The following is a 9,892-nucleotide window of genomic DNA, read 5'->3' as shown; positions in this document are numbered from 1 at the left end:
TCATTTTATCATGACCTCCATCTTCCACCTAGAAGTGCATGACACTGCCCCCTGTTGCCCAGCCTGACCCCTCAATCCACTCCCTCAATATTGGCAAGGTTCTAGGTTCTGAAGTGAGGTATTTTTTTTCCTCATGCAAGGCAGAACTGTCTGTTGTCAGTTCCTTGCTGTGCTTCTAGTGATAATAGCTCTTTATTTAGCTTCCTTTCTATTACAGCGTTTTTCTCCCTAGAAATTTGGCATGAGTTTCTGAGGGCTTGATTGGAAGGCAATCAAGGGATGCATCTCACACTGCATCCAGAATTGTCCTCCCTCTCAGACCTCAGCCGATGTCCACAGAATAAGCCTGGGCTCTCCTATTCCCTCCTCTTTCCCTGAACTCTTTCCCCACCAACCACATTGCCTATGAGAGGATAAAGAAAGAGTTTCTGTTCCCCAGTGGCTTCGGGGCCCCAGGCTTAGAGGCTGGCTGTCAGCATCTCCCACTGCTCCTCCCAGGATGCTCCTTGGTCCTCTTGAAGTTGTTCTCTGGCAAGCCTGTCTACACGCTACCCTGACATGGTTAGACCTCTCTGAGTTCCCAACTTCTCAACTTGAGCTAATGATCTGGAATCCTGATTTCATTGATTCAGAAATTATTGGACTTGATTTTTTTGTGTTAACATGTTTAAATTCTCACATTGCTAAATCTCCATTGATTTTATTTTTTAAAATTCATTTGTGTACCAGACAACAATTTAATCAGGAAACTGGTCTAATACCCTTGTAAAAATGTGATTTATTTCTTCAGAACTTTGCCTGACAAAGTAGCTGTTTATGATCATTGATGTTTCCTTGCCCTTTATGGTGAAAAGTGGGTGACAAAGCAGGCAAAGGGAAGGCAAGTGTTTTTTTAATTTTGTTTTACAGAAATTTTATTGTTTCTAAAAAATCTTTTCAGGCCTGGCCGGCATGGCTCAATGGTTGAGCATCAACCTATGAACCAGGAGGTCATGGTTCAATTCCCAGTCAGAGCACATGCCTGGGTTGTGGGCTTGATCTCCAGTGGGGGACATGCAGGAGGCAGCCGATCAATGATTCTCTCTCATCATTGATGTTTCTATCTCGCTCCCCATCTCCCTTACTCTCTGATATCAATAAAAAATATTTTAAAAAAATTTTAGAAGTCTTTACTACAGCTTTTATGCACTATAATAAAATATAGAATTATATGGCAAAAATTCAGACTGTATGGTGAAAACTACTATTAACAAAGCAAGTAACAAAAAGAGATTAGAAAAGCCATTAGGTGAGTGCAAATTTGATGTGAAAGAAATTTCTTAGGCTTTATCCCCATCGATCTATCCATCTATCCCTCCATCCATCTGTAAATCCATTCATTTATCCATCCATCCATGCAATCATTCACCTTCCACCTATGTCAGATGTTCTGACCATCAAAGATGTGAAAATGATCAAGGTGTGGTATATGCCCCACAGGAATATATAATCTAGAGGGGGACAGAGATGTGTCAAGAGGTATGACATTCCTTTGGCCACATCAAAGGACAATTATAAGGAATCTTTTACATGGTTCCTCAGAGAATCCCCACTGGGATTTGAGCCCCAATTACCCACAGTTGTGAACTGCTTAATACTTTCTCCTTCATTGGCTTTCCTTTACTTACTTCATTCTTCCTTCTTCCTCACTCTGGCTTCCTTGGAACACCATCCACATACACTACTTGTATCCAATTTCCTTATCACTTTTACTCAAGGTCCTGCTTTTGACAGAACCCAATTTTTGTATTTAATACAAAATAATAATTTCTATAGATGATAAAGATATAAGCAGAATTCTCTTGTTCTATAGTGGATGAAACAACTAATTTCTTGGGTAGGAATTGCCAGGGAAGTTTATAAGTCAATTGCAGGAGCCAAAGAAAGGAAGAAATTTGAAATTTATAGTTGAAAGTTAAGGTTCTCCAATTTCTTTAACTAGAGTTCAACATGGGATATGTAGTCCTTGGATAATATAATGAAGGCTAATTTTCATATTTCCTGTTATTTGAGTGAGTTACATATGCCTGAGTTTTTATGGGCTTTTGGGAGGAGTCAAGGATGAAATAATTTGGAGCTAATGCCCAATCCTTGAACTAAGCAGTTTGAAGAACAAATAATAGCAACAGGTCTATATTTTGACCATTGAAACCATTCCTTGGAACAGGGAGGATGGTTGGAGGTAGGAGAATATCAGAAAACCCAGGCTTGGTCCAAGGATAATGGTTGTGGTCAGGGATGAAAGGATAGTTTGCTTTCAACACTATATGGTGGCTTTCTACTGTCTTGTAACCAAGCTTCCAGAGCAATGTGTGCCAGATTCCAAGATAGAGGGGCTGTGAAAATTTAAAGAGTGCCAAAAGGAAAAGTTGTGATTCATCAAAGCATTGTAAAACACTAAAATCATGAGAACCTCTCTGGGGAAACCCATTCACCAGAACCTAGATCTTTGGCTAAGATCTCTGGAGAGTATGAGGTTTGAGAAGGTCCATACTAGTGTTAAAGGGAGGAACAATGTCCTCCCTCAGCTCCAGAGCCTTAAACTATACCAAGAGACAGGCACAGCTATCAAAGTTCCAGAGGTCACAAATGGAGGAAATCAACTGTCCCACAGACTGGTCAGATGGAGGAGGTTATGCAATACAGATGGGCAAGAGCTCCAGCCCTCAGACCCAGCGACTTGGATATAGTTATCCACATCCTTCTGGCTGTTTCTCCCCAGTCAGCTGGTAGTCGACATTGGGTTATAATGGCATACTTAACCACCAAGATCACGGCACTTCTCTCATTGTTGTTGAACAACAACATGAAATTCTCTCCTGGGGCAATATAATAAAACCTAATATAGAATGCGATGACAAACAGTACAAAACTCCAGATATGAGGTATCTATTGATCATAATAATTCTTAAAATAACTTTCAGATTCACTTCACCTCTCTGAGTTCCCATTTTCTCATTTGTAAAAGAGAGATAATAATACTTATCTTCAAAGGTATGTCATATATGAGAAAATGGGTGCTGAGCCTTCAGCATCTCAGTACCTGACAATGCCAGACATTCAAGGTAGTTTAGCTGTCTCTACCTTCTCCTCCTGCAAGGTAAGGAAGAGGATAGCTGTTCTAAATAAATCTGATTTCTTTTTTAAAAATCCGCAGCATTAAACAAAGAGGGAGCATCTGAAACTAACGTTTCTTTTTTAAAAGACCTGATAATCAGGTTTGGGGTACTTCTTTGGGAAGATCAGAAATGGGTTAGAGTGTTGTGATTATTTCCTCTCTTACAAGAGTCCCCTAAAGATTTATACATAATTTGCAATTTAAAAATTATAAACTGTTTTTCTTTTGAAGACTTTTGTGAAATTGCATAGACATTAGGTAATATCAAGTATGATTACATAATTTATGGCTCATGAAACAAACAAAATCAGTTTTCTGGAATTGTGCCTAGATAAAAATAATAGTAGTCTGCCTTCTGTCACTTTACACAAATGATCCAATATAGTCACAAGCCTGTAATACTTACTTTATGACATTTATATATTGCTATATATTATATATTACTATACTTATATTTTATTATTTATGTATAATTGTATATAGTATATATGTACATATAATATAGTATGTTATATGCTACATAATATATTTTAGTATAATGCTATTTTACTTTTTCTTATTTTTTATAGCATTTAAAATATGATCATTGGTAAATTCCTCCTTAATATATAGGTATATATATATATATCTGTATGTTTATAATGTACATATATATACACAATAATATATTTCTGTCTTGCAAAATAAGGATAACTTCACCATAACATTCTTTTTTTTGTATGTGCAAAGTTGTTTATTGCCATGTTCGATGTTACATTTAAAGGTAACACATTAAATGAAAGCAAAATGGTTAAGAAATTATGGCACATTTACACAATGAACTATTCCATAGCTAAAATATGAAATAACTGCTCTATAATGAGGAAATATTAGTAAGTTAACATTAGTGAACAATATAGAATATATAATTGAATAGATAAAAGGATTTCATCCATGCAAATAATACATGAACCGTAAGATTCTTATGCAGACTCTCCTAGGAAATAAAATGAACTCTGCAGTTAGTCCTTGCATCGCACTGGCCCATGCCATTTGAAATTCGTCCATGGTCTTTCTATGAAGTTAACGCTTAGAATTCAGAATTTCAGTCCAGAAAATTTTATCATAGCAGCTGCACAATTCTGTTCGTATTGACTAATAAATTGGTTGCTCTTAATCTTATATTTGGGCTCACTCTGACCAAAGATGTTATGTGGCAATCCTTTTTAAATATATCTTTATTGGTTTCAGAGGGGAAGGGATTAGAAAAGAGAGATAGAAACATCAATGATGAGAGAGAATCACTGATCGGCTGCCTCCTGAAAGCCCCACACTGGAGATTGAGCCTGCAGCCTGGGCATGTGCCCTGACTGGGAATCATCAACGTGACCTCCTGGTTCATAGATCGATGCTCAACCACTGAGCCATGCCAGCTGGGTGGCAATCCCCTTTATAGGCAAAGTAACAGTAAGCATAATTATTTCTTGAGTACTTTCTTTGAGCAGAATGCTGTGTTAAGCTCTGTGAATAATATAAAGATAAAATTTCTCCCTGTCTTCAGAAGAGAGATAGATACATTCATTCACTCCAAATATTGTGAGATACCATATATGCTGGGCATCTCTATACTAATAAAAGGGAGGCCTTCCAGGAGACATTCCGGACATCCTTCCGGACAAAGCCATGGTGGTGGGACCGAGGCAGAGGTGGTTAGGGGAGATCAGGCCAAGAGGAGAGGGCAGTTGGGGGCAAGCAGGCTGGTGGGAAGGGAAGTTGGGGGCAAGCAGGCTGGCAGGCAGAGTGGTTAGGGGCGATCAGGCAGACAGGCAGGTGAGCAGTTAGGAGCCAGTGGTCCCGGATTGCGAGGGGTCCCAGATTACAGAGGGTGCAGGCCAGGCTGAGAGACCCCCCCATGCACAAATTTCGTGCACCGGGCCACTAGTGTACTAATAATTTATACCCCTAGGATATGGTATATCATGAACTCTATAACAAAGATTCAAGCTGTTTTAGATACTATGGGAAAGGATAGATAAATTTGGGTTAGGGATATCGAGTATGGATCTATTCAGGACATATTATTTGAAATTGGCTACAAAAGATTGATTGAACTTTGACAAGTGGAAAATGAGAGGGAGAAGGACATTCTTGGTAGAAGGTACTCTATGTGCATGTACAGTCTTAGTTACACTGAGACTCAAAATATACATTTATTTTTGTTATGCTTATTGTGTCCTGAACTACAGAATACTTTTATCCTATGAATCATAAAAGAACAACACTGTGATGTAATTATCTTAAGGATACCCAGACCATTCAGCCTTTTGAATAGCATATAATCATATGGGAAAGGGTGATTACTTTAGATACAATTGGTTGGGCTGAAGTTAGCTTAGGTGGTGAGCTTGGAAGGCAGTTAGCTGGATAATGGGTGGTGGTGTGACTACCTTACAGTTCTGTAGGTCAGAAGTCCAGCATGGATCTCATTAGGCTAAAATAAAGATGTCAGCAGGGCCAGGTTCCTTTTTGGAGGCTCTCGGGGAGAATCATTTCCTTGTTCATTTAGGTTGTTAGCAGAATTCAGTTCCTCGTGGTATCTCCATTTCCTTGCTGGCTGTCAGCTAAGGGGTGTTCCCAGCTTTTAGAAACCACTCAAATGCCTTGGCTCACGAACCCCTTCCTCCATCTTAGAAGCCAGCAATGCTTCTGCTTTCCACTATTAAGGATTCATCTGATTCCATTGAGCCCACCTGGATAGTCCAGGATAATCTCCTCCTCTCAAAATCCTCAACCTTAATTACATCTGCAAAATCCCCCTTGTCAAGTAAAGTAACTTGTTAGAAGGTTCCAGGATTAGGGTGTGAACATTTTTTGGGGTACCATTATTTGGCCTACCACACAGTGCCTTCTCTTCTCTGCCACCCCCTAGAGGTGTAGCTAGTGGCAGAATAGAGAGCCACATATGCTCCTGTTAGGGTGTCTGTGGGTATCAGTAACAGCAGTCACAGCAGCAAATCTGGAAACTGGGTCCACTGAGAGACATGATAGATTTCAGTTCTAAGTCATTAATGTGTCCAGAATCCAGTGAACCTTTTGAGGTAAGAATCGTACACTTCTAACTAGATGTTTTCTCAACATCTACTAGCTATATGCTAGCCAGTATAGAAAACATGAAATTCAGACTACAGGCCCCTGCCCATCGGATTCACAAATTAAATTTGTCAGAGAGAAGCATCATGATAACAGTGTGAGGCATGCCCTGAGGGGGCGGGGCAGAGTTAGGGAGGGGTGAGCCATTGCCACAGATAAATAGAATGGTAGAGCTGTCCAAAGGACCCAAGATATCATTTAGTCATGTCCTAGACCTTTCAGAAAATTTCTTGGGAATGGACCCTACTCATATCTAGTACCCTAATTTATCTCCAACATATAAAATATTGTTTACTGCCTAGTGGGTGTTCAGTGAATACTTCTTGACTCACTATGTGGAAACTCAGGTCAGAAGGGTGAATTGGTATGATTAAGGTCACACAGCTTGTTTATGGTAGAGCTGGATCTAGAAACTAGTTTTGATTTTTCATTCATTGTTCTATCAAATTTAGAAGGCAGCTCCTGGAAAATGAACTACTTCAACAAATGAAACCTCCTTTATGCTTTCTTTCTACCTTGCACATAGCACCTCTTTCCCCTTTATAAAATACTAGAGGCCCGGTGCACGAAATTTGTGCATGGCGGGGAGGTGTCCCTCAGCCCAGACTGCATCCTCTCCAATCTGAGACCCCTGAAGGGATGTCTGACTGCCCGTTTAGGCCCGATCACACTGGGATCGGGCCTAAACGGGCAGTCAGACATCCCTCTCACAATCCAGGACTGCTGGCTCCCAACTGCTCGCCTGCCTGCCTTCCTGATTGCCCCTAACCGCTTCTGCCTGCCAGCCTGATCACCCCCTAACCACTCCCCTGCCAGCCTGATCACCCCCTAACCACTCCCCTGCCAGCCTGATTGATGCCTAACTGCTCCCCTGCCAGCCTGATTGCCCCTAACTGCCCTCCCCTGCAGGCCTGGTCAACCCTAACTGCCCTCCCCTGCAGGCTTGGTCACCCCTAACTGCCCTCCCTTGCAGGCCTGGTCCCTCCCAACTGCTCTCCCTTGCTGGCCATCTTGTGTCCACATGGGGGCAGGATCTTTGACTACATGGGGGCAGCCATCTTGTGTGTTGGAGTGATGGTCAATCTGCATATTACTTTTATTAGATAGGATAGAGGCCTGGTGCATGGGTGGGGGCCAGCTGGTTTGCCCTGAAGGGTGTCCTGGATCAGGGTGGGGGTTCCCTTGGGGCATGGGGCAGCCTGGGTGAGGGGCCTGTGGTGGTTTGCAGGCTGGCCACGCCCCCTGGCGACCCAAGCAGAGGCCCTAGTATCTGGGGTTTATTTATCTTCTACAGTTGAAACTTTGTAGCCTAGAGCGGAGCCAAGCCTTCTGCTTGTTCCAAGGCAGCAGCCATTTCTGTTTGGATTTATGTATCTTCTATCATTGAAATTTTGTAGCCTTGAGTGGAGGCCTAGGCCGGCAAGGGCAGGCGGAAAGCTTGGCTTCCTCCATTGCTGGGGAAACCCAAGCCTCCCTCCTGCTCTCTGTGACTGTAGCCATCTTGGTTGGATTTATTTGCATATTCGCTCCTGATTGGCTGGTGGGCGTGGCTTGTGGGTGTAGGGGAGGTACGGTCAATTTGCATATTACTCTTTTATTAGCTAGGATTGCTAACCAAATCTATAAATTTTATGTCTGCATCATGAGTCAAGAGGTCTGAGTTCTGTTCTCTGTTCATCTGTTCACTTTCTTTATGGCTGAAGCAAATTACCTCACCTGTCCAAACTCAGTTCATCTATCATGAGAAATGATGTTTCCTTTTAGCTGTTATGCCCTATAATTCTACATTTCATGAAAGCTAATGAAATAATAAGCTTACCCATGGACCGAGCATACACCTGAATATCTTTATATCAGTGTTCTTTCTTAAAGTGTCGTCTGAACATCACCTCTATCAGAATCACCTGGGGTGATTCTGCAGTTGTTAAAAAGAATGTATTTGATTAATAATTGTTGATTTGGAAATATTTCCATTAGGCCATACTTCCCAACCCTTTTTACCTCTATAGTCATAGTACCCATAAAAAATAATTATATTTATGTGGTTTACTGGGTAAGAAACCTTAGACCAGTGGTTGGCAAACTCATTAGTCAACAGAGCGGCAAACCGTGGCTCGCGAGCCGCATTTTGCTGACCGCTGCCTTAGACTGTCTTTTTGCCAATGTACATCTCACAGAAAACTCTGCCCTAAGTATCATTAAATGAAAAAAATATGTTGCAGAAAAATATACAGGGTCTCCCAAAAAATGTATACACACTTTAATAACTGATAGTTCAATTTTGAAAATGAAATGTATTTTTAATAAACATTGCCTTTATAATTATTCAAAGTGTGTGTATACATTTTTTGGAACACCCATATATCTGTTACCATATTTTTCAAGACAATGCCAAAACTCTGTATAAGTATATGTCTGCATGATTATGTATTATATATTGTATATGATTATGTGATTGTTATGTTATATAAATTATATATACAATATTATAGAATATTAAAAGGAACATACCAGGTTGTTAATGTAAGGAAGAGACAACAGAAGAAAAAGGATAAAAAACTTAAAAAAAAGTGAAAACACCGTATGTATGCTATGAACCTATTTATGCATTTATATAAAATAATGTATTTGTATATAAAGACATTTAAAAAATAAGAAAATTTCAGATTCAGGGCCTCTATCTTAGATCCCTTAAAGCAGAATCTTAGGGATAGGAGATGTGGAGAGGTGGGAGCCTGCACATTAACAAGTATTTCAAGTGATTCTGGAACAATGAAGTCTGTAAATTTTTGCATTAGGTGCTAATGTCACCAGCGGTAAACATAGCATATTTGGAAATTTTCACCCTGCAATTTCCACCAAGCAGGCTCAGCTTATCCTCATTGTCTTGGAACATATTAGATGCATAATAAATAGCTGCTGATTATTTGGGTCATTTGGAGGACAGATGGAGGGAGAGAGGGCCGAAGTGGTGAGAGAAGCAGATCAGCTGGGCTAGATCAAGCCTAGGAAAGATGAGGAAAAGCACCTGGGAACAATGCGCTGGGCCCCTTTGCCATTTGCAGACATTCAACAAATACTATGTTAGGCACTAAATTCATGAGGGAATTTTTCTGTGTCTTATTTACTTCTTCAATAATCCTTTACAGACCCAAAGAGGTGAAGTGAGTAGCCCACGTAATATCATAATTAGGATTTTAACATATAATTGGGTTTTGAGCACTGAAGAATCAGTCAGATGCGAGGCTGCTGCTAATAATTAGGATGATGAGCACAACAGATTGTTTGCTCTTTTTCATATGTAGAATCTTGCAGCTCTGCCAGGATCATCCCTGTCTGTTGTTAGTTATTAGTCGACACTCCTAGTCGGCTGCCCAGAAGCAGCTTGTCATACCCTAACCTGGATCCTGCTAAAGACAGATCACAGCAAAATGTGATTTTTGTTTTCACAGCAGGGAGAAAGTGATTCCCAGCTGACTTTGCATAGCACAAGCCTTCAAAAGGCCAAGGTGACTTCCAAATCTTCCACACCTACCAAGTGAAGAGAATTCTGGCTCTTTGTAGCTTCATCTGCTAAGTGCTTTTCTGTTAGTGCAGAAGGAAGAT

This window comes from Plecotus auritus (assembly GCF_963455305.1).
Source record: "Plecotus auritus genome assembly, chromosome: 7".
Classification (NCBI taxonomy): Eukaryota; Metazoa; Chordata; class Mammalia; order Chiroptera; family Vespertilionidae; genus Plecotus; species Plecotus auritus.
The sequence above is the reverse complement of the archived record's forward strand: the minus strand, read 5'-3'. Positions refer to the sequence as shown.